A 24,917-nucleotide genomic window follows, 5' to 3' on the forward strand; every position below is an offset into this window, starting at 1 on the left:
CAGTGTACTGTACACAATACTGAGCTAGAGGGACCAATTGTCTTGCTTAATATACAGCAGTTTCCTATGCTCCTAATCTTTACTTCAGTAATCCTTACCAGAATCCTTCAAGGGAGGGTTTTTTGTTTTGTTTTTACATTTTACAAATGAAAAACAGGATAATATCTACCAGTTAACTAAAGTTAGCAATAATCCTTAGCAGATACGTAGCAGAAGAAGTTCTCACAATCACCTGCCAAGCTTAAACAAACTGCTAAATGCCAGGTTTAAAAGTCAGGCTAGTCGGAGGCTCCACACAAACAGCCCAACACAGGCTGGGCTGCCCTAACCTGCATTGGGCTGCTTGTGTGAATAGCCTCGGAGAGTAGCTTGCCTAAAGGGAGCTTGTGGCAGTGGTAAGACCCGGGGACTTCCTGGCTTGCAGTTCAGTCCTTTAGTCACTGTGCTACACTTAGGACTGTCCGTTCTAACTGAAGTTATTACTGGAGATTCCCCCCCCTCCTCCCCAATATTTGTACAATATCAAGCCATTAAAATCTCCAGGATTGCTCTTCAGCCTTCTGGAGACGGATGCTGAGACTCCAGTCCAATCCTGGAGGGCTGACAACCCTTAACTACACTAGTGCCCTGATTGACTTGAGATTTGAATGAAGGCATATTCGGCTTACATGCAGGGTACACCCTGCTGGTTCATACTAACCTCTGCCCTTCACGGTGATTGAAGGTTATTTTTAGCAGTTCGGTGGCTCCCAATGGGGGATGAACATGTTCCAGTATTAAACGCATACAAAAACAGCCTCTAGCTAGATTTGGTCTCTGTTTCCAAACTGAGTTATGCTCAGTGCAGGACAAGCAGACAAAATGAAGCTTGAAGAAGAAAACAAAATGTATTTTTAGGAATGGGTGCCATGTCACTGCTTGCTTCCTAATAGTTTCCCTGAAAGAGGATTTTTACAAAAATGTATGTGATTGAGAGGCAAGACTTACATAATTAAAAGAAACTGTGGATGTTGAATATTTGGACATGTCTGTTTTTAAGTAGCCCAGAACAAATTCTGCAGTTGAATCCCAAATTTGGTTAGCATCCTGATTAATGCTGTGGAACATAGGAAGCTGCCATATATTGAGCCGGGTCTCATGATCAGTGAGACCTGTTTTTGGAAGCGGAGCGGGGAGAGCTGGCTAAGGGACCCCTGGCAGCCCGATTGGCCGCCCACATGATTGCCGGCTCTGTGAAGGAGCCGGCAGGGGCTGGGGGGAGCGAGGGCTGATCGGCTCCTGGAAGGTCCAGCATGCCCTGCGCAAGTGCACAGGGCATGCTGGCGAGACTCCTGGAGCCGGCTTCTTGCCTCCCCTCGGGGGTCTCCTCGTGAGTAGGCATGGCGTGAAGCTGTGCCATGGCTACTCACGATCTACAAAACCAGGTTTGTGGAGCGCTTGCTCCGCAAAACTGGTTTTAGGGCAGGGGTTCTTGAGCGGGTTACCTGCTCTAGAACCACTGGGCTCGCAGCTGAGCCTGGTGGTTCTTACGATCTGCAAAAATCGGGCTAGGCTCTCCTAGCCCGATTTTTGCAGATCATGAGAATAGCCCCATTGAGTCAGTCCACAGATCTATCTAGCTCAGTATTGTCTACACAGACTGGCAGCAGCTTCTCCAAAGTTGCAGGCAGGAATCTCTCTCAGCCCTATATTGGAGATGCCAGGGAACTTGGAACCTAGATGCTCTTCCCAGAGCGGCTCCATCCCCTGAGGGGAATATCTTACTGTGCTCACACTTCTAGTCTCCCATTCAGATGCAACCAGGGCAGACCCTGCTGAGCTATGGCGACAAGTCATGCTTGCTACCACAAGACCAGCTCTCCTCCCCTCCTGTCCTCCAGCTCTCCTCTCCTACCTGTGCTGCTAGCAGCCTTGCATCTGAAGCTTGGATGCTTGTTCGCTGATTCTCCTCCCCCACCAGAAACACAGCATGCAACACAGAACTAGGTCCCATACTTCTTTTGCTTGCACAGGTACAGCATTAGTCATGACATTGGACCCTGCAAGATGTTGACTGTTGCAGCTAGAAGCCATGGAACCTATTAGCTGTCATTTCCCAAATGGAAGATTAGCTGAGCTATAGTATGCTGCTGGTTGGCAAGATGGGAGTATGATCTTGAATAAAACACAGTGACAACCTAAGAGGAACATTTATGAGAACTCCCACAGATCCACCCCTTCCATACAATGGATGGCAGACATACCGCACAAGGAAATGCCGGCAGCTGGAGCACCAACCATGCAACTGTGTCTGTGTCAACACTGCTAATCATGCTGCAGAACAACGGAGTTCCACTCCATCGTAAAGTTAGACAAATGCAGTTGTGCAATGTGAACCCATTGAAAATAAATAGCTTTTATGCAACTTTACAATGTAGTGGAACTCCCCTGTTTTGCAAGACTGTCAGCAGGGTTTACACAGACTCAGCAGCACAGGAGGTGCTCCAACAGCCCATGTTTCCTTATGCGACATGTCAGCCACTAATCTTAATTTTTATTTATGAAGTGCTATATGCTTGTACAAATCTAAACCATTCCTGCCCTCAAGATATTCCAAGTCTACAAATACCAGGGCTCGTGGAAAGGAACGAGAGCAAAGGAAGGGCAGCTTTAAAATATTAATAAAATGCAGACCGCTTAGTAGCCCAGTCATTGCCTTAGTAAGAGGAATTCTGAAGGAAAATCCAGTTCAATTATGACAAAAAATGGGGTTAGGAAAAGCTGGGCAGATGTGGTAGGCTTTAAGCAATGAAGGCATCCAGGTAGGAGCTGAAATAATGGAATAAAAACAAAGAGGATGTAACTGATAGAGTCAAAGATTTTAGTATGATTCTCATAAAAGAAAACACCCGTAGAGAGGGAGAGTAATCCAGAGTCCGGACTGGTAATGATATAGTGAAGTGAAAAAAATGATATTACAGTAGTTAAAATGGCTAGGGATGTGCACGAGGCGTTTTGTGCACATCCGGGTGGGTGGCAGTGTAAGCAGGTCTTACCTGCCCCTTCATCGCTCTTACACTTTCCCCTGCTGCCCCACGGCGATGCTGTCATTATTAAGCATAGCATGGCATGACTGCAGTGCTGCTCCCAGTAGCAGTGGCACGTAAATGATACTGCCTGTGGGCTGCTGGGAGCAGCACTGCAGCTATGCCACCTGGCATTTAATACTGACAGCGTCAGAGTGGTATGGGGGCAGCAGAGGAGTGACGGGGCAGGTAAGACCTGTCTTCCTCCTTTTAAAACACCTGCTTGCCTCCCACCAAAACAATTCGGCTGGGGCAGCTCAAAGCATTTCGGGACCTCTAATTAGAGGCTCCAAAACACTTCACGCACATCCTTAAATATAGCTAGGGTAAATAAAACCAAATTTCATAGTTCAAAATGATTGTGAACCCCTTTGGGTCAGGGAACCCTCTTTTCATTTATTTTGCTATGTAAACAGCTTTGAAAACCTTTTTTGGTTGTAAACATAAACAACAACTTCTTCTTCTTCTTCTTCTTCTTCTTCTTCTTCTTCTTCTTCTTCTTCTTCTTCAAAAGGGGAAGACATATACCAAATGTAACAGAGAAATGTAGCCAGTTTGAGTAAATGTGTGCTTCACTACTCTGTTTCCAGGACCAGGAGAAGCCTTCAGGCGAGAAATGGAAAGAGCATTGCAGTCCTAACCTATAATTCCACTTTTCTTCCTTTCAAATGTCTTTGTGGGGCAGAGACCACAGTAAGAAGACTGTGGGGGACTCCCCTTGTGTAACCAGCCTGTTTCAGAGGCTACACCACTGGCAGTCATTTCTGGGCAGTATAATGCCAAGAAGCCACAGATCTGCATCTTTATGTGAAATGCATAGTTTGCAGCATGATGGATATAATGCCCAAAGTGAGTTGTTAACATTCCAGAATCGTATAATTGTGGAAGTAGTAAATTTTTTACATTATTCTTGGATCTGGACTTTGGAGAGTAGCTGAGTTTTTTGTACGGAGAATCCTGGAATTCCAGGCCTTTCCTTGAGCTAAGTAAAATGTGAGGAATCTGTGGGCTACTAGCAGCAACAGCAGCAAAAGTCCTGGGGCTCCATATGTTGTTGATCAAATATAATCATGATGAGTATCTCCTCTCTGTGTTTTTCTAAATTCCTGAAGCACTTCACAGGATCTCAGCAATCTTTGCCACAGTTTTATCAGGTAAGCCAGTATTACTACCTGCACATTACATATGAGAGATTGAGAAACTTTGGCGTGCCTATGGCCACCCAGTGAGTTCATGTCTGAGCTGAGATCAGGGCATTCTAACATTGCGTATGCCCTTACCCCTGTGATGCCCCAGGTCTCAGAACTATAGATAGTCTTATGCAATGCTTTTTAATTAATTAATTATGAATTATTACTTAACTAATTACATTTCTAGATATCTAGATTATCTCACTATCACCTGTCACATAGATAAAAGCCAGCTAGTGTATTCTAGCTTCACCCATTGCTTATCTTCAGGTTAAAAACATGGGCACATTTGGTTCTTTGTTTTTAACTTGTGGGCTCTGGGGTACATTGAAACCCTTTAAGTCAGGGATTTTCAAACTTGGGTCCCCAGATGTGGTAGGACTACAACTCCCATCATTCCTCGGATCTCTCGGCGGCTTTTGATACTATCAACCATAGTATCCTTCTGGAATGTCTGAGGGTGTTGGGGGTGGGAGGCACTGTTTTAGAGTGGTTCCGCTCCTACCTCTCGGACAGGTTCCAGATGGTGTTGATTGGAGATTGTTGCTCTTCAAAATCTGAGCTTAAGTATGGTGTCCCTCAAGGCTCCATACTTTCTCCAATGCTTTTTAACATCTACATGAAACCGCTGGGAGAGATCATCAGGGGATTTGGAGCAGGGTGTTACCAGTAATCTGATGACACCCTGATCTTCTTCTCTATGTCAACTTCTTCAGGAGCCGGCATATCCTCCCTAAATGCCTACCTGGAAGCAGTAATGGGCTGGATGAGGGAGAATAAACTGAAGCGGAATCCAGATAAGACAGAGGTACTTATTGTGTGGGGTCAGAACTCTAGAGACGATTATGATCTGCCTGTTCTAGATGGGGTCACACTTCCGCAAAAGGAACAGGTTCGCAGTCTGGGAGTACTTCTGGATTCACACCTCTCCTGGTTTCTCAGGTTGAGGCGGTGGCCAGGGGTGCTTTCTATCTGCTCCGACTGATACGCCACCTGCGCCCATTTCTAGAGACCAATGACCTCAAAACAGTGGTACATCTGTTGGTAACCTCCAGACTTAACTTCTGTAATGTGCTCTACGTGGGGCTGCCTTTGTACGTAGTCCGGAAACTTCAGTTGGTTCAGAACATGGCAGCCAGGTTGGTCTCTGGATCATCTCGGAGAGACCATGTTACTCCTTTACTGTTGGAGTTACACTGGCTGCCAATAGGTTTCCGGACAAAATACAAAGTGCTAGTTATAACTTACAAAGCCCTAAACAGCTTAGGCCCTGGGTATTTAAGAGAGCATCTTCTTCATTACAAGCCCCACCACCCATTGAGGTCATCTGAGGAGGTCCGTCTCCAGTTACTGCCAACTTGTTTGGTGGCTACACAGAGACGGGCCTTCTCGGTTGCTGCCCCAAGATTATGGAATGCGCTCCCTGCTGAGATACGATCCTCCCCATCTCTGGCAATTTTCAAAAAACACCTGAAAACCCACTTTTTTGCCCAAGCTTTTTCAGCTTCCTAATTTTTTTTGGTTTTAATTTCTGGTTATTTTTAAATTGTTAAATTGTTTTTAGGTTTCTGTATATGTTTTTAACTGGCTTTATGTTATTGTTAACCGCCCAGAGATGAAAGTTTGGGGGCAGTATACAAATCAGATAGATAGATAGATAGATAGATAGATAGATAGATAGATAGATAGATAGATAGATATTCCCAGCCAAAATAGCCCTTGCCTATTGTGAGATCCGTGGTCCAACAACATGTGGTGACCCAAGTCTGAGAACTGCTGCTATAAGTACTTTAAACAAGTAAAACTAAAACCACCAAATAACAGACACAGCTCCCCCAAAACTTGGGGCCTAGTTTTAGAAAGAAGGAGGAGAAGAGGATAATACATTAAGATGCCTTGTCACCCTTTCTCCTTCCCAAACTTTGGAGCTGGCTTCAGAATACACAAGGGGCTGTTCATGCGGGCAGTGTGTGTGTGGGGGGGAGGCAGGGTTCAACCTTCCCCCGAACGACCATTATCAGCCTGGGTGGCGCACAAGCCATGGACCCACATGACCAGCGCTGCCAAGAGGAGCGTGGGATGAATCCCCACACTGCTCCCAGCAGCACCGTTAAACAGAGGCTGGGACCCATCCTGGTCTCCATGAATCCCACAATGCACCACGTAATATGCACAATGCATTGGGTGATTCCCTCAAGCGATGGGCGCTCTAGTTGCCAGTCTCTCTGTGTATGGCCGGGCTGGTAGTAGCCTGGCTCACACATGAGCCCATAGCCTGGGTTAAGGGAGTGCTCACTCCCTTAACCTTAGCTAACAGCCGGGCTAAGAAACAGGGTTAGGCAACACTGCCCCACTGGAATCAGGCCCGATCCTGGTGGTTCTCATGTGTGGCCTAACCCAGGCTGGGCGTTCCTAGCCTAGGTTAGGCTGTGCATGAGAACAGCCTCATTGACTCTTATCTCCTGTTCCCAAAGGCAGCCCCCGTACGGCAGATGTGGGAAAAATATATTTCCAGTACGATGCTAGTCTGAACATAACTGAGCAACTCAGGAGTGGAAAGGGTGGCAGTCTAATGCATCACTTACATTATTTCCCTCAGCTGAACTCAGTTCCTTAATAGGGAGTGGGAGCAGGCAAGCATTCCTTACCTGGTGAATTTGGGGCATAGGAGGCAAGATAGATTCCAGTGGAACCCCACATAATAATAGCCACAGGGAAGAAAAATAATCTCCCAGCACCACTAGGAACCTCCTACCAGTAAAACTAGAGTTTAACCACTGCAAAGCCCTGCACTCTATCTCCACCACTCACCCATCTGCACTCTTGAGTTACCCATCCTTACCCTGAGGCAAAGTGATGGCCATAAGGCAGAATTTCACCTTTAGTTTCAAAGAACTTGAAAGCATAGCCATCATGTAGTACAAATGTAGTTAAAGAATGTTGTAAAAGTTAAGAGAGACTTATCAGACCTGTTTTAGCCCCTGTAAAGTGTTTACAGATTGAGTCATAATGAAAGATTTTGCAGACTCTAAGTAAAGACTAAATAAAGTCTTTACCCTGAGTAACAATTCTAAGTAGTTCTTTATCACATGTTACATTTCAGAGAAATATAGTCTTCATGGCTTTATTCCCTGCCCCCTTGTTGATGCTTTTTTCCTTACCTGCATGTAATATTAACTACTTGACTTGAGTTGAAACATTAGCCTGTCTTCAATATAGCCTTCACTTATCTCATTGTGTTGATTCAATTTTTTTCTTAGCTAATAACAAGCCACATGAAAGAGCTATACATTTCCTACTGCCATTGTGCTAGGAGGATCTGGTTTAACTACACCTGTGTAAAACCTAGAGAAGACCAGAAGATAGATTAGCTTAAAGATATATAAATGGATGTGATATGTGGCCAAAAAATTCCCCTCCTACTACTATTACTATTTATTGTTATATGATTCCATCCATTGGTAACAATGAGGATATAATAATTCCTACAGTAGTTTGATCCCGGAGTGACCTATTTAAAATGATATCCATAGTTAATGCATGAAATGCATTTAGACTCTTATAGATACTTCGCTAAAATTGGAGTTGCTTCGAGTTAATTGGAGCTGAAATAAATAAATAAATTAAGTAAGTAAGTATAAATGTTAAAACTGAAATGGAAGTATGTTGGGCCCTGCAGGGATGGGGAGGAATCAAGTGTATGTGTGTGTTTTGAGTCATGGCACCCTGCAATCAGGACTCAGTGCCTGACTGCGTCCTGCACAGATGACAATATGCCTCCTCTGTAGTCCTAAGTGTTGCAGTGCAAGGCACCATCTAGGCTGCAGTAATTGTCCAGTAGTTCCCCAGGCCAGTCCTGACTCAGCTAAAGATATACTGCTTTGGCCTCAGAACTGGTCAATCAGCCTGAGCAATTTTACCATGAGCAGCAGCAGCAGCAGCAGCAATGACCAGCAGTGAACTCCATGCCTTATAACCAGGTTGAAAGGTAGAATATAAATTAAATAGATAAATTGATGTAATAATAATTGCTAATGAGTTCTCTATGTTTGACTGAGGTAAGTGGGACTAATCTACAAGTAAGTGTGCATAGGACTGCAGCCTTAATTTGACAGAACTCAAACTTCCTCACTAAATTGTGATTTTTAGCATTCTGACACTTCTTTTGGATCCTGCCCTTTGTCCGAATTCAGAGCAGCATACATAGCTTTCTGTCTTCCTTTATTTTAACCTACCTATGAGATTGATCAAGTTGACATATACAGAGACTGGCCTAAAGTTACCCAGTAAGCATTGGAACTGAGTGAGGACTGGAAGACTCTAGTCTTTCTAAGCAGGACACCACATTGGCTTTTGGAAGAATTCACATTCTTCTATAACTGACATTCAAAGCTGACAATTTCTAATGCAGGCAATTTATCCAATTGGTATTTCGAAGTAATTAAAACAGCACTGAAGAATAATATATTGCTGTTTGGATGAGTATACTAACATGGTACTACTTCCTTTACAGCCACAATTGAACTTCTAATGGATCTGGAACTTCTAAGCCAGAGTTACTGGAATGATTTATAAATGGCAGCAGTTCAAAAGCATAACTGTGTAGTCACCCAGCGTCAGCTTTTCATCAGAGTTGACTCTAAAGATGGAACAAATGAATGGTATGTGGTTAAAATTCTGTTAGCTGTTTTTCAACATGAGCAAGAAAGCCCAGGCTAGGGCAGCTCAGTCTGGATTATTTATTTATTTATTTTATGCATTTTACATTTTATATCCCGCTCTTCCTCCCAGGAGCCCAGAGCGGTGTACTACATGCTTAAGTTTCTCCTCACAACAACCCTGTGAAGTAGGTTGGGCTGAGAGAGAAGTGACTGGCCCAGAGTCACCCAGCTAGTTTCATGGCTGAATGGGGATTTGAACTCGGGTCTCTCCGGTCCTAGTCCAGCACTCTAACCACTACACCACACTGGCTCTCTGGATTAGGCTGCCCGTGTGCACTTCCAGGATCAAGCCTGATCTGTGCACTGTCCCTATAGGTAGCCTGACTTCTAACCCTGCCACTGGGGTCATGTACATGATCCATACAGCATGAGCATGCACAGAGTCAGGCACCTAGAGCGCTCAGCCCCTGGGAGATTCCCCCAATGCACCACACTTATCACATGGTGCATTGTGAGATATACAGAGGTCGGGAAACAAGAAGCGTGGACTATGTGGGAGCATAATTTGCATGTCCCACCAATGAGACAGGATTGTCTTGTAGGGGGACGTAAGTTTGGCATAGCTTCCCCCACTCCTGCACCCACCCGGTCATATGAATAGGCTTCATAACTATTAGCTAAAATGACTATTGCATCCCAGAATGATCTGCTGGAAACAGGAAGGAAGTTGTAGCAAAGGATGTTTTGCATTTAAATTATTCCACTATTCAAATTATAAATTTAGACATGTTTTAATTAACATTGAAATGTGGGCCAATATCTTGACTCACAAAAGGCCTGTGCAGCAGGGTTGCATTCCAGACTAAGGCTGCACTGGGCTTTCTGAGGTGAAAAATGAGCTCCCTTCTGCAGCTGCCTGTACCACCTGAAAATATGTTCCTGAACCCCAGGGAGATATTTTCATGTGGAACAGAAAGCTGCAGAAGGAGAGTGAGATAGGTCCCCCCCAAACACACAGACACATGGCCCGGTGCAACCTTAGTCTGGAACGCAGCACTGCTGCACCAGCACTTTGGTAGGATGGGTCGGCCATTGCGTGTCAGGCCACTATCAATTAAATATTAAGGGTTAAACTAGATCCTACATGGCAGATGTGTGTTAAAGTTTCCAGACACTTTTGAAATGAAAAACATTCACAGGAAGCGACACATTTGATCAGGACAGTGACAGAGAGAATAACTAACCCTTTTTTTCAGAAGCCATTTTCCTAATCAAAAGAGCTGAGTGCAAGCTGCTTTTCCAGTCTAACCACAGGGGGGAAAGATATCAATGTTCTGTAGGTGAGCTGTGAACGTAATGAACAATTCATCTCGTCCATCATAAGGCTAGACTTATATCCTTCTACTTCTTATGTCCAACTATAATCAGAAAGATTTCCCACAGAAAAGAATAAAATATTTGCACATATTAAAACACTTAGGACACAGGAATTCTTTAAAAAAATTAACATAATTATTTTTTCTAACATGTTTCTTGTAAGGGATAGAGGACCAGAATTGCAGGTCTAGGTTGTGCAGGTATGCCCTGGAATGCACATTTGAAAACACAGTCCTCAGGGGTGGAAATTAGTTAGCTGTTTCAAGGGAAGACTGATAGAGTGCCATTCATTTTCATAGAAATGGCTATATTCTGTTTCAGTTTAATTTAATGTTTGTTTCTGTATTGATTTCTAAGAGTCTCAGAAAATATACACAAAGAGTTAAAAACAAACAAACAAACCCTCACAGGAGCTTTGTCACTGACTGAGCAATGGATTGAAACCATCCTTTTGAAATGAGTTGGGATATATGCGGGACCTCAGAAAGCAGCTGATCCTATGATGACAAACTTTTTTAAAAAAATCATTCGCAATGGCCACTGATTTGCAAATGGCCACTGACCAAGGACTCTTGGAGGGAAGCTGGGTCATTATGACACCAAGTTTCTAGAAAACATAGATTTAATTGACAAAAGATGCCATGGCAGTATTAGCATAGAAAGCATTTCAAGGCTTGACAAATTAATGGAGGATAGGTCAATCGGTGGCTATAAGCTAAAAAGAAAATCTCCATATTTATAACCAATATACCCCTGATTGCAAGATGTTGAGGACAAACAGGGAATGCTGGTCTCCATTGGGCCTGACTTGTGAGCTCACCTTGACTCCTGTGAATTTCACTGATATTTTGTCTTCCCTGCCAGGAAAGATACCAGCACATTTGTGCCACTATAGTTAAGATGAGGAGTGTTTTCAATATCCTGCCATTATGAGCCCTGAACGTTCTATTGTTTATTAAGTCACAAGTACCCACCCAATTCCTCTGAAATTGTGCACACATCAACTAGAGAACAAGAGACACCACTCCTTCAAATCTGGTGCAAATCCATTCCAAACTAGCTGTGATACAGCAGTTTAAGTTTTAACTCTTAAAAAGAGAGTTCAAAATGTTGGCCATATCTTTTAAGCACAGATAATTTATATTTCTAATAGTTGATGTCTTTTAGCATTACCCCAAAATGCAGGTCCATATTGGACTGGTGCCTTTTGCTTGTTCGAAAAACATCAATCTAGTGATTTTTGCGTCATTCTTGTTTGAAATTTCCATAATAACATGGGGAATAACTAAGGGAAAGTTAGCTAAGAGCATAACTGAGTCTGCCCACTTAGGATTCTGAAGCAAAAGTTGCGAGGGTCAAGTCTTGACAATTTCCAGCAAGTGACTTCCTGGTTCTAAACATAGGTGCCTGCTAAGAACAGTCTATGAGCATGCTGGCACTTGGATAGTTAAACAAACATCTCCCCTCTCCCGACTTTCCATTCACAGGCCTTTATTTTCTCCCTCTGCCTCTTTCTCTCACCCCCCACCAAACTTGTGAAGCGGAGGTCCTCAGCAAAGCTTGGAATAAATTACTAGAAAATAAGTCCATAGATTCCATGGGAGCTTACTTCTGAGTAAACACACACAGGAATCAGAACTAGCAGATATCCTAGGCAAGAATATGGTTTTCCCCCTTCCTCCCAGCCCTCAACAAAGTATAGAAGGGGAGAACATCAATTTTTTTCCTCTGGGACTTACTTCTGAGTAAAAGTGTATAGGATTGGGACCAAGTACCCCATGCTACGACATTCCGACAGAGGAACCTCAAGGAAATCCTAAAAACCATTGCCACCCAGCACCAAGAAACCATCATTCTGGTGGAGACTGCTCTTAAACATAGAGGGTTTTACATCAGAGCCAAACTGCCAGTGAATATGGAAGATTCACTTTGCCATACTTGTGAATATGGATGCTTTGTTTCTTAAGTATGGACAAGTGAAGCTTCCATATTCATTGGCCATTTGGCTCTCATGTAGAACCTCCATGTTCAAGGTGAGTCTATGCCACAATAATAGTTCATTGGCACTGGATGGAAATGGTTCTGGTATTTCCTTGCTGCACTTCTTTGGAGCTTTCTCGGAGCTCGCAGCTGAGCACTGTGCGAAAGAGGATGCTGGACTGGAGTACACATGCCTTTCCCAGAAGCATTTTGATAACTGAACCTGCAATTCTATGTGCACACCTAGAAGGAAGTGAACTCCATTAAAGTCAGAGGGACTTGCTCCCATATAATTAGGGAACAGTTAAACAATTCCTGAAAAATGGCCTTGGGGGAGGGAAGAATAATGCAAAGGCCATTTTAAAAGTGTGAGTGGAAAAGAATGTAAAAATCCTGTGAGGTAAACCCACCAGCGGCCCACACAGCACACAGATTGTTCTCAAAGAATCTGCCATTAGCCAAAGCATCCCACAGGGCATAAGATCAAAAATGTCAATAATCCCTCCTTTCCTACTTTGCAGAGAATACAGCAAGAAAGAGATTGTGACTGATGGACATAATGAGGAACATTACTCAAAGTTATCCTACTGAAATTTAAAGAACATATTAAGGAATGCCTAATGTCCTTTTAATTTCAATGAGACTACTTTGAGTAAGCCATTATCCTATCAGCCATTAACTATTAAATGGAGGCCTGAGGCTTAAAGGGAAGAAAGTTACTCTGTCTATATGCTCATAGGCTATGTCATTTGTGCACAACTTTTAAAATATACCACTTTACAGACACTAATTAGTATCATTAAAACATGCCATAACTGTATTAAAAGAGAAAGAAGAGCTTATATCAGCTCCTCAGAGCTCAACTGTAGCCAGAGAAAAGGCCAGAGCTCAAGGCCTGTGCGTCCTGACAGAAGAAAGGAGGAAAAGAAGATATAAGAACCCATATAGGTTTTCATCCCTTTAAAGTTGTGGTTTAAATAATTGGGTGGCTTTTGTTCTCTAGGGGGCTCATAAAGTATGAGTCACTATATATGGTAAAAAGGCACATCACCACTATTTTGCTGATAATACCATCCTGACGGGTCAGGTCATTATAGGGACACATATGGACACCTCAATGGCGTAGTTTGTGATGATGTCACAATCCAATCCAAGATGGTGGATGGATAAACTTTTGAGGCTCAAGTGGACTAACTTGTGAACTGCTTAACCAATTTGAACCAAATTTGCTACATCTGTAGGGACACATAGGGATGCCCTAATGGCATGGCGTGTGATGATGTCATCCACTCCAATTTAAGATGGCTGCTGTGTGAACATCTGAGGCCCAAGAAGGCTAATGTGTGGACTGTCTAACCAATTTGAACCAAATAAGGTACAATTGCAGTGAGTGGCACACAGGGACACCTCAATGGTGTAGTTTGTGATGATGTCATCCACCCTGATTCAAGATGGCAGGCTTTTGAGGCTCAAGTGGACTAACTTGTGAACCACCCAACTGATTTGAACCAAATCTGGTACAGCTGTAGGGACACATAGGGATACCTCAAGGGCATAGTTTGTGATGCTGTCATCTACCCCAATCGAAGATGGTGGTCGCATGAACTTCTGAGGTGCAAGTCAGCTAATTTGTGAACTGCCTAACCCATTTGAACCAAATTGGGTACAGTTGTAGTGAATGATGCACAGAGACACCTCAATGGCATAGTTTGTTATGATGTCATCCACATTGATTCAAGATGGTGGACGTGTAAATTTTTGAGGTGCAAGTGGGCTAACTTGTGAACCGCTTAACCAATTTTGTCGTAAACCCGTCCCACAATCTGGAGCTATAAATAGCCACCACCAGAGAGTGAAACAGACAGGGGCAGAAGTCAAACAACAAAGCCAGGCAGTAAGCAGTTTCTTCAAACCAGAGCCAGTCCAGGTTGTAATATCACCAGTCAGTCGAACAGAGTCCAAATTGTAATCCACAGAGTCTCAACAGTCCAAGGTTAACACACAGGCATGCACAGTCCAAATGGTCCAAGGTCAAAACACAGGCATGGCATACAGGAACACAGCCAAGTATCTCAGTGAAGAACAATGTAGATACCAGCACAGCTACTGTGGCAAAGCCAGCTAATACAGGCTAATATAGGCCGAAACCATGTGCTATTAATCATGGATCCCTGACTCAGCAGCCTTGCTTGTTAGTCTAGCCATTCTGCACATGCGGTCCTTTACCTCCTGCTCTCTTTTTGAGTGATGTCTCTCCACTGCTGAGACCAGCCATCCTCCTTCCATAGGAGCTGCCACAACAGGCTGCAACTCTTCTCCAGCTCTCCTCTGCAAGTTCTGGACCTTGCACTCCCACCTCTGCTGCCATGCCATCTGTCTCTTCCTCCTCCTCCTTGGAGTCCATTCATGTGCTCATGACAGATTTGAACCAAATTTGCTGATTGTGACTATATCATCCACCCTAATTCAAGATGGCAGACATGTAAACTTTTGAGGTGCAAGTGCACTAACTTGTGGACAGTCTAACTGATTTGAACCAAATTTGCTACAGCTGAATGGATGCCCCAATGGCAAAGTTTGTGGTGATGTAACCCACCCTGATCCAAGATGGTGGACGTGTGATGGTGGATGGTGCACTTTTGAGGTGTACATTAAGTACATTAACTTGAGGACTGTCTAACCAATTTGAACCAAATTTGGTACAGTTGTAGTGAGTGACACACAGGGACATCTCAATGGTGTAGTTTGTAATGATGTCATCCACCCCAATCCAAGATGGCGGATGCATGAACGTTTGAGGTGCAAGAGATCTAACTTGTGGACCTTGATTTGAACCAAATATAGTCCAGTTGTAGAGACAGTGAAAGGAAAGTAGACTGATTAGTTCTTACTAGAACAACATTTTAATTTTAATATCCATATCTGAGCAGTGTAACTATGTCCTAAAGATGTATCTGCCCTGAAGTAATGTTTTCTTTTAAAATAGCCAACTCAAAAGGACAAGTCCTTAAAATAAGCTGTTAAGTGTCTTTGAGGCTAAGCTTGCCTTTACTCTTAAAATGTATATTGAAAACACATTTCTTTAGCCTTTTATTTTGAACTGCAGCTCTTTAAGGTATGCCCCAGCGTGAAATCTCATTGACCTAGCTTTGGTTATGAGTGAACTTATGCTGTGCATGAACTTGCTCCCAAGTGGTTCTGAATATAAGCACATTGGACTACATCCAAAGCAGCCTTTGGAACCCTGGTACCCAGTATCACTTTATGGGAACTAGTTCACCAAATATAAAATAGTAAGACTTAATTTTCCCCCCACTAAGAAGATTTCTTAACTGTCTTGTTCATTTTTAGAAAGAAGCTAAAATCAGTATTAGAGAAGGAAGATCAGCATATAGTTTGCATCTGAAGAAATCTATCTAGCTTGCTGTGTAAAATATTTATTTCTCTGCCACATTTTGTGTGTGCATAAAATATTAAATTGACCTTTAAAAGCAGAAGTCCCACACGCTGGAAAAAAGTTATTTCTAGCTTTTCCACAACATATTGCATCTTAAGATAAATGTGGTGATATAAATAAAATATTAAAAGTTCAGCCATATCTGAAGGGCTTAAAGCCATTTATGTATAATCTGTACACGTTTATGCCAAGAGTTCTGACAGCTTCAGCTAAATTAATATGGATGCAATTGGGTGACTGCTTGACTTGTGACTCATGAGAATCACAAGTCAAGCAGTTATCCAATTGCTCACTTATTAATAATTGCTGTGGTACCAAATAAATGTGTCAGATGGAACTTAGTAAATGTTGTACTGGTCCAATGTCACAGTCTAATAGGTTATGCCATTTATGAAAGGGCACTATTTTTGTATTTGCAAATGCATTGGAGTTGGATATGGACTTCTGAGTTTCATACCAAAGAATGTAATGTTGCTCAACATGACCTTGTAGTGCCTTATAATACCAAGTACATAAACATTCTTTGGTTTCCCTTTCAGATACAAACTTCAATAACTTTTTATAACCTCTTGCTGAACCTGAATACATTCCTCATTATGGAGGTTTTCTCTTCAGTATTTTGAAGGTTCTCTTTATGTAGCATTATCTGAGGTTAGTAAAATGCTCCATTACATCTTGATCAGGTAGATACCTAGTCATAATAAACTATAAGAAAATATATACTAAATTAGGGAATTTCCTAAATTGCTTAGAGAAAAATCCAGGCACATTTAAGCATGTTTAAGTCCCACTGATTTCAATGGAGAAAATGAAGCTTCTCAATGAAGTGGAATCAGAAACATCCAAATGTACTTATACCAATTAACAGTGCAATCATATGCATATTTAACCCAAACCCCACTGTGTTCAATTAAATGTGCTCCCTTGTAAGTATACTTAGGATTACAGCCTTAGAAAAATTCAGTGATCCACTGAAACACTTTTTAAATTTTTTTGAAATGTTTCATCAGAGAACAAGATGCAACAGTCCAGATCATTGTGGTCTGCAACAGTTGTCTGAGAATGCAATGAATGTCTGTTTTTATTTATTTATTTTTTGATCGAGGCATTTGATAAGGAATTAACATGAGTTTGTCTGAATAGTATTCATTGTTTTAAGCTGCTTTACATTGGCTGGGTTTTTATTACAACTTTGCCAAACTCTACAGTTGGTCACTTCCATGCTGTCATTATTACATACTTTATTCCTCCATCTGTTACCTTTTCACCTCACCTTTCTTCATTGATCTGACACACATTTTTGAAAACTGTCTTTGCCTTAATTTAAGTTGTCTTCATATGGAGCTAATGATCAGTGGCGGGGGTGGAGGGAGCAGACTCATAACAGAGACTATCCAAAGATGACACCCTGAATATATTGTTGGTAAATATTTACACAAATGTAATGTACAGATTGTTTCTTGTAATGGATGTTTACACAAAGGATGAACATTGGCAAAGTGTCACTGTTTCAGAATAGATGTAATAAGCTCCTGACAGGAGCATTCAGCTAAAAGCTAGGGGCAGGAACTAGGCTATCCTTCTTTAATGTCCTCTTCCTCTCCAGTGCTTTTTGGACATCAGATACATAATACAAGCAGTACATTACTATATTTGGCTCCAAAGCCACTTTAAAAACACAAAGAATAAGTCAAAGAATTAAAAACTGCCACAGAGTAGACCCACTTCTATGCAGTACCTGCTTCCCTTGTAAACACAAAGTACCTCTTGTAGGTTCAATTAAGAACAACTTTATTCCACTCCTTTCCTTGTTTCCTCCTCTCACCTTTCTTCCTGACTCTACCTCTCCCCCTTCTCTGCACGATCTGCCATTGGACAAAGTGCTAAATAACAAACTGATTATCTGGTAGGATACAACACCCACGTTTGGTTTTAAATCTTATCTACATTTTCAGATAAGATATTTAACTGATGGCCTTGACAAGATCAAAACTCAAACACAGCCCAATCCTATGCATGTTTACTCACAAGTAAGTTCCACTGTGTCCAATAGGAAGTATGTTTAAGATTAATTTAGTTGATATTTTTAATTGGCTTGAATCCAGGGGCATAGCTTCCATTGGACCGAGGTGGGTGGGTGATTGCACTTGGGCCCACAGGGTTTGAGAGGCCCCCAAAGGCCCCCAAGGGCAACCCCCCTTTGTCCACAAATTGCCCTCTCTTATTCTCCTTACTTGCCACTGCCCAGGCGAGCTGCCAGGCAAGCAGTCGCCGACCAGCTGCTTCAGTTTGGCCCCCCAACAGCTGCACATTCAGGGCAAATGTGATTTCGTCTCTCCTGCTCACCCAAAGAGAGAGTAAAAGGTGCAAGGCTGAGAGGGACAACTTGCTGCATCCATGAGAATAGTGAGGACGGGCAGAGTGGAGCTCAGGACTCTGCTCGTCATGCCCCTCCACGGCCAGGGGGCTGGTGGGCAGCTTGGGGCTGATGCTCACCTCACCAGTCATCGTGAGATGGGGTGAGGAGGGGAGAGGCTCCTCTCCTGGTGGAGGGAAGAGAAGGCTATGCTCACTCACTGCCTCACTCCAGCATCCAAGCCTCCCCAGTGCCAGCCAGCCCAAAGAAACTTTCTCTCCACCTTGCTGCAGCCCAGCCCAGCCACAGAAGTGGCACACTCAGTGACAGTGATGGTTTATCTCCTCCACTGCTGCAATGTAAAACACCCAGCTGCTAAGCTCCTCTCCCACTTGCCAGAAATCCGCTGGCAAAAGCAGAGAAAAAAAGGCAAAAGAAGGGGGAGAAATCTGCAAAGCTGTCTCTCCCCCCACCTGTAGAAAAACAACAACAACCAGCTGTGGGCTTGTGTTTTGTAAGTCCAGCTTTTCTTTCGATTGAATGAGGAGCAACATTTTGCTGGCTTGAGAGTGGGTGACTGGAGAGAATGGGTGACTGGATCGCAGTTGGGCTGGTGCAGGGAGGGAGGGAGAGGGGGGGGGAAATAGTACAGGTGACCTGCTGTGTTTGCCTCCCCAACACCCCCCCCAGCACTGAGTGAGCAGCTGTGATTCGCCAAGCCGCCCCTCTTGGCTATTTATATTGCTCACTTCAAGGACACTGCAGAGAAAGGTGGGGCCGCCTGAGCAGGCTGACCAACGTGGAGGCAGGCTTGGACGTGGATTTCCTGGGGTAGCTGGGGGAGGAGCCACGCTTGAAAGAAGGTGACTGTTCAGAGCCAGTCAGCTGACTAGCAGCTGGAGAACAAGCTTTTGCAGTACCCCATGAGCCTTGTTGGTCTTTCGTGTTTTAATCTTCGCAGTCTCTTTCCATGCCTGTCTATGGCTTTGCCATTTGCACTGCACTGCCCCGGCCACCTCCATTTAGCGTGGTTTGATAGTTCTCTTTTCTTCTTCTCTTCCCCCACACCCCATCCAAATATATTAAAGGAAACAAAGTAATCACTTTGGACTACAAAAGGAAAGGGACCGTTAAGACAATCAGATGCAACTTGGTTTTGCATTGGTTCTGATGTTGTTTACATCTTGTAAGTGTAGTTGGGATATGTGCAATTCTTCATTGATATTGTTGTATTAGTTGAGATATGTGCAATTCTTAAAGTTCTTCTTTGATACTGTTGCATTATTTGGTTCTGCTGTTATTTACACCTTGTAACTATAGACTACTGTCCTCTGTTAATCTGCTACACTATGAAGCTCTTCTCACAATCAAGAGAAGAGCTTTGCAGACGAGCAGCCTCCATGCCCTGGGTGGCTGGATTGGCCACCCACACGACTGCTGGTGTCACAAGCTCACTTGACAGAAGACACTGGCCAGAGATATATGATACAATAGCCAGTAGCTCAGGTTTCAGTTTTAATGCTAATTAGGCAGGTTTAATAGTCTCACCAGGGGATACAGTGAGAGGTGTCAGAGATAAGTGAAGAGTGAGAAGTCCAAAGTCACAGTCTCTCCGACAAAAACTCAAGCTGATCTGACATGTTGTTTCCAGCAGTTGTTCAAGGCACAGGCTGCCTGATATATAAGCAGCAGCCGCGTGCCCGTAAACAAAACTCATAGATTCAACCCGGCTCCTGCTGCCTCCTTGCAAGCCGATGACTCTTTCATAATTCCCTCACCTGCTGCTGACATTTTCCCCATCTGCATCCTCAAGGAGATAGTGGCCATTCAAACTCTGGCTCAGATCCTGACCCTTCTCTCCCAAGGTCACCCGGCCCTGCTGGCCCGTTCTGCACCAAACACTCACCCTGGCCCGTCTCAGTTATCTCCCCATTCATATTACTGGCCCGCTCCTCCTCAGGTGCCTCCCCACCTTCTAGTAAGTTGCCTAACCTCCACTCCTCTCCAGTGTCCTCAAGTGGGGGAATGACACTACTCCTCTCTCCATGGTCCTCCTCCAAAGAAGCAGAAGGTCCAGACTTAGTGGGATGGCACCGATGGAATTGGTGACTTGGGAGCATGAACATTCTTGGCATCCTTCCAGGAGTGGTCCTTGGGACCATAACATGACCAATCGATTAAATACTGTAAACGCCCTTGACAACTACGTGAGTCCAACATTTCCTTGACTTCGTATTCCTCTTCCTCCTCCACCAACCCCAGAGGTGGCGGCGGAGGCATGCCAGGGATGATCAGGAGCCACAGGAACCAACAATGACTGATGAAACACAGAATGAACACATAGGGAAGCAGGCAGGCAGAGGTGAAATGCAATGGGGTTGATCTGAGCCACCATGGGAAATGGCCCCACTAACTGGGCATCCAATTTATGACAAGGTCTTTTCACTGAAAGATGTTGAGTAGACAGCCATACCCGGTCACCCACCTTCAGTGGGGCCCTGGTTGCCTTTTGATGTCTGTTGAATGCTTATAGGCATCCTTTGTACTGTCCAGTTGTTCCTTTAGGACATCCTGTACCACCCAAAGTTCCTGCAAAACTCATCTACAACGGGTACAGATGAAACAGAAGCAAAGGCATTTGGGGGAAAAAATGAGGATGATACCCATAATTAGCATAAATGATGATGATGATGATGATGATGATGATGAGTCTGCCGGGTAGAAGCATGTGGAGAGTTATTATATGTGAACTCTGTAAGAGGTAACAGCCCGTCTGCTGGTAGTTTATATAACAACATAAATATTGCTCCAAAGTAGCATTTGTCTGCTCTGTCTGACCATCTGACTGAGGATGATATGCTGAAGAAAGATATACTTTCACATCCAGAAGCTGGAGCAAGAGCTGCCAAAAACAGGCAATAAACTGGGGCCTCCGGTCGGAAATAATCCCTTCAGGTAAACCGTGCAACTGGAACACCGGTTGAATAACCAATGTAGCAGTATCCTGGATCGAAGTTATTCCAGAACAGGGAATAAAATGGGCCATCTTGGAGAACATATCAACGATTACCAAGATGGTATTATGACCTCGAGAAACAGTTAAATCTATAATAAAGTCCAGGGATATAGTCCTCCACGGCCTTCCAGTGTTGATAGGGGATGTAATAGTCCTGCGGGTTTGATTTTTTGCTTGTGGGCATGTAGGACAAGCGTTTACATAACATTCCACCTCTTTACGTGCCCTTGGCCACCAAAAATCCCTAGAGATTAAATGCAATGTTTTAAAAAGTCCAAAATGACCAGCAGGTCAACTATCATGACATTGTTTCAGGATTGTGCCTCATAATAAGCCTGAAGGCACATATAGTCTATCCCTATAACACAGAAGACCATCTTTTAGGGAGAAATCTGACTGCTCCTCTGGACCTGCTATAGCCAATTCTTGACAACGGGTTTGAGCAAATTGGTCTTGTGCTTGTTGATGCCGTAACTGCTCTGTGATTGCAGGAAGCTGAATAATTGCAGCAAAATTTCCTAGTCACAGCACGGTGGACACCAATTTTGAGACAGGTTCAGCTGCATATTCCGGTTTTCGTGAGAGAGCATCCACCTGGCAATTGTGGGAGCTAGGTATATACATGACTTTAAAATTGAAGCGGGCAAAAAACTGGAACCATGGACCTGCCACTGATTGAGCTTGCGGGTGGTTTGAAGATATTCCAAATTCCGGTGATCTGTCCATAACTCAATAGAATTCTGTGCCCCTCCAATAAATGCCTTCACGTCTCAAAAGCAGCCTTTATGGCCAACAGTTCCTTGTTCTAAGAGGTATAATTCTGCTCTGAGGTATTCAATTTCCTGGAAAAATAGGCACAAGGTAGCAACGCCCCATCGAACTGGCTGGGCTGTAACAAAACTGCCCCTATCACCACATTGGAAGCATCTGTTTCCACAACAAAGGGTGTTCGGCGATCAGGGTGTTGTAAAATAGGTTCTGAAATATAAAGTCCCTTTAACCCTTCAAAGATCTGTTGCACCTCTGGTCCACATTGGAATGAGGTTTTGTTTCATAGCAAATCTGAAATAGGGGCTGTGAGGTGAGCGAAGCCAGCAATAAATCTACGATAGTAATTTGCAAATCCCAGAAAGCGCTGGACATCTTTCACATTTCTGGGGGGATGCTAGGATACCACCACCTCTATCTTTTCTGGATCCATCTCGATTCCCTTGAGTGAAATCTGATGTCCTAAAAAGTCTACCATCGGAAGATCGAATGCACACTTTTCTAATTTAGCATAAAAATGGTATTCCCATAGCCTCAGTAAAAAAGCCCGAACATGACCATAATGGGCTTGTGGTGTTGGAGAATACATCAAAATATCATCCAAAAAACCCAATCATAAATCTATCCAGATAATCCCAGAAAACATCATTCATTAGATGGTGAAAAACCACAGGGGCATTACATAAACTGAATGTCATTACTTTATATTCATAATGCCCATACCAGGTCTGAAATGCAGTTTTCCATTCATTCCCCTTTCTGATGTGCACCAAATTGTATGCACCTCTCAAATCCAATTTGGTATAAATGGTGGCACCCTGAAGTCTCTCCAAGAGTTCTACAATGAGAGGCAGTGGATAACAATTCCAAATGATGATTTTATTAAGGGTCCAATAATCATTACAAAGTCTCAGTTCCCCACACTTTTTCTTTACAAATAGCACTGGTGCAGTGATAGGAGAAGTGGAGGGTCGAATAAAACCCTTCTTCAAATTCTTTTCAAAGAAATCTCACAGAGCTGCCAACTCTGGTTCAGATAGGGAGTAAATTCTTCCCACCGGCAGTACTGCTCCAGGTACAAGATTAATAGCACAATCATATGGTCTATGCAGGGGTAATTGATCAGCTTTCTTCTTATCAAATACATCAGCAAAGTCCTTATACTTCTCCACCTTAGCCAAGACTGGCCAGCAATGCTCATGACAATGGTCTGACGAAAAAATACCTCCCCTCGAGACCACGTAATACAAGGGTCATGTAAAGAAAGCCAATTCACCCCCAAGACCAAAGGATAGGGTGAAATAGTGGTCCCCAAAAACTAAATTATCTTCTTCCAACTGGAGAGGCTCGGTCTGTTCAGTTACAGGCCCTGAAACTAGGGGCTGCCTTTCAATTGTTTCCACTGCCACAGGAGAGTCCAACTGTTTCCACTGAATCTGGTGGGCACTGGCAAAATCACGGTCTATGAAGTTACTGGAAACTCCGGAGTCAACCATGGCAACAATCCTCACTGGCATTTGCCCCAGGCGACAAAACGTGGCCGGCAAACAGAGCAAGGAGGGGTGGAATCTAACAGGAGCCTCTACTTGACTCCTACAGCCCAGACTTAGGATCCCAACTAAGGCCAGGCAGAGTCATTTCCCGAAGCAGCAAGGCGGGACTGCTTTACAAGGCAAGCATTTACACAGTGTCCTCCCTGACCACAATATAGACACAGTCCTGCTTGCCTGCGATGATTCTTCTCTTCCACAGTAAGTTGAGGGCGTGCTCCTCCCAGCTGCATGGGTTCCTCCCCCAACCTATCTGAAGCACCCAGGGTCACTGAAGGAGTGGCTCTAGGAAGCAGGACCTTCTTCCTGCTGACATCTGATGGGAAAGCCAGCAGCTTTCTAGCTGGCCATCAGTCCTCATGCCTAGTTCTGTCAAGGCTTTGAGAGTAGGAGGTCGCTCCACACTCACAAGCTCATCCAGGACTTTGTCTAACAAGCCCTCCTGAAATTGGTTCATAAGAGCCATGTCATTCCAATCTAAGTTTTGGCTCAAGAAACAAAAGGAAGGACATACACGGCAACAAAGTCTTTTCCTTGACACAAACGTTGAATCTGCCTGTTGGCAGATTCTACCTTTGAAGGATCTTCATAAGCAGCCCGCAACCCAGCCACAAAAGCTGCATAATTTACAAGAAGAGGTCTCTTGAAGCAAAAAGAGAGTAGCCTATTTGGCTGCAGGCCCAGTCAGGAGGCTTATCACAAACACCACTTTAAATCTATCATCAGGAAAGTCATCTGCTCTTAATTGCATGAAGAGTTCACACTGTGCTAAGAAAGCATAAAACTTAGCCGGCGATCCATCAAATTTATCTGGAACTGCCACAGGGCACTTACGATTTACAGCCAGGCATTGAGCCTCTAACTACGTTTGAAGAGCTGCAACCACAGCAGTTAACTGGTCAACCTGGTTTTGGAGGGGTTCTGTCAACCTCCCTAGGCACTCCAAGAATTAAAGGGGCTGGGAACAAGCTGCCACCAGCTCACTTGACGGAAGATGCTGGCCAGAGATATATGATACAATAGGGAAGTTTCCTCTTCTGAAATTCAAAGTGTCTGTGTTAGACTTCTTTGGTGGTTCTCTCCCCACATGTATGCTGAATTTGATCACACTGTGGTCACTGTTCAATCCAGAATTTTCACACGAGGCACAATGACCAGGCTCAAACTATCATACTTCGGACACATTATGCCAAGACCCAGCTCCCTTGAAAAGTCTATAATGCTGAGGAAAGTTGAAGGAAAGGGAAGTGGAAGACCAGCAGCAAAGTGGATGGATTTGATTATGGCAGCAATAAATACACCACTGAGAGAGCTTAAAGGCCAAGTTGAAGACAGATCATCCTGGAGAGAATATATCCATGTGGTCGCTAAGGGTCGACACCAACTTGACAGTATTTAATCAATCAATCATGGTCACTGTTCCCTAAAGGGTCAATGACACTAACATCACACACCAGGTCCTGGGTGCCACTCAGGATTACATCCAAGGTTACCTTC

General features: G+C 43.7%; 1 long non-coding RNA gene across 2 annotated transcripts in view; it reads left to right on the top strand.

The window, feature by feature from the left end:
* Nucleotides 1-24,917, top strand: part of LOC128328187 (uncharacterized) — a 47,514-nt gene that overhangs the window by 965 nt on the left and 21,632 nt on the right. Inside the window, exons 1-2 of one of the 2 annotated variants that reach the window (XR_008309068.1) lie at nucleotides 4,301-5,063; nucleotides 8,769-8,916. This is a non-coding gene — a long non-coding RNA (uncharacterized LOC128328187). Of the gene's footprint in view, nucleotides 1-4,300; nucleotides 5,064-8,768; nucleotides 8,917-24,917 lie in introns of those variants that run through there. The other variant, XR_008309069.1, reaches the window with a different exon arrangement.

This window comes from Hemicordylus capensis, chromosome 5 (genome assembly GCF_027244095.1).
Source record: "Hemicordylus capensis ecotype Gifberg chromosome 5, rHemCap1.1.pri, whole genome shotgun sequence".
Lineage (NCBI taxonomy): Eukaryota > Metazoa > Chordata > Lepidosauria > Squamata > Cordylidae > Hemicordylus > Hemicordylus capensis.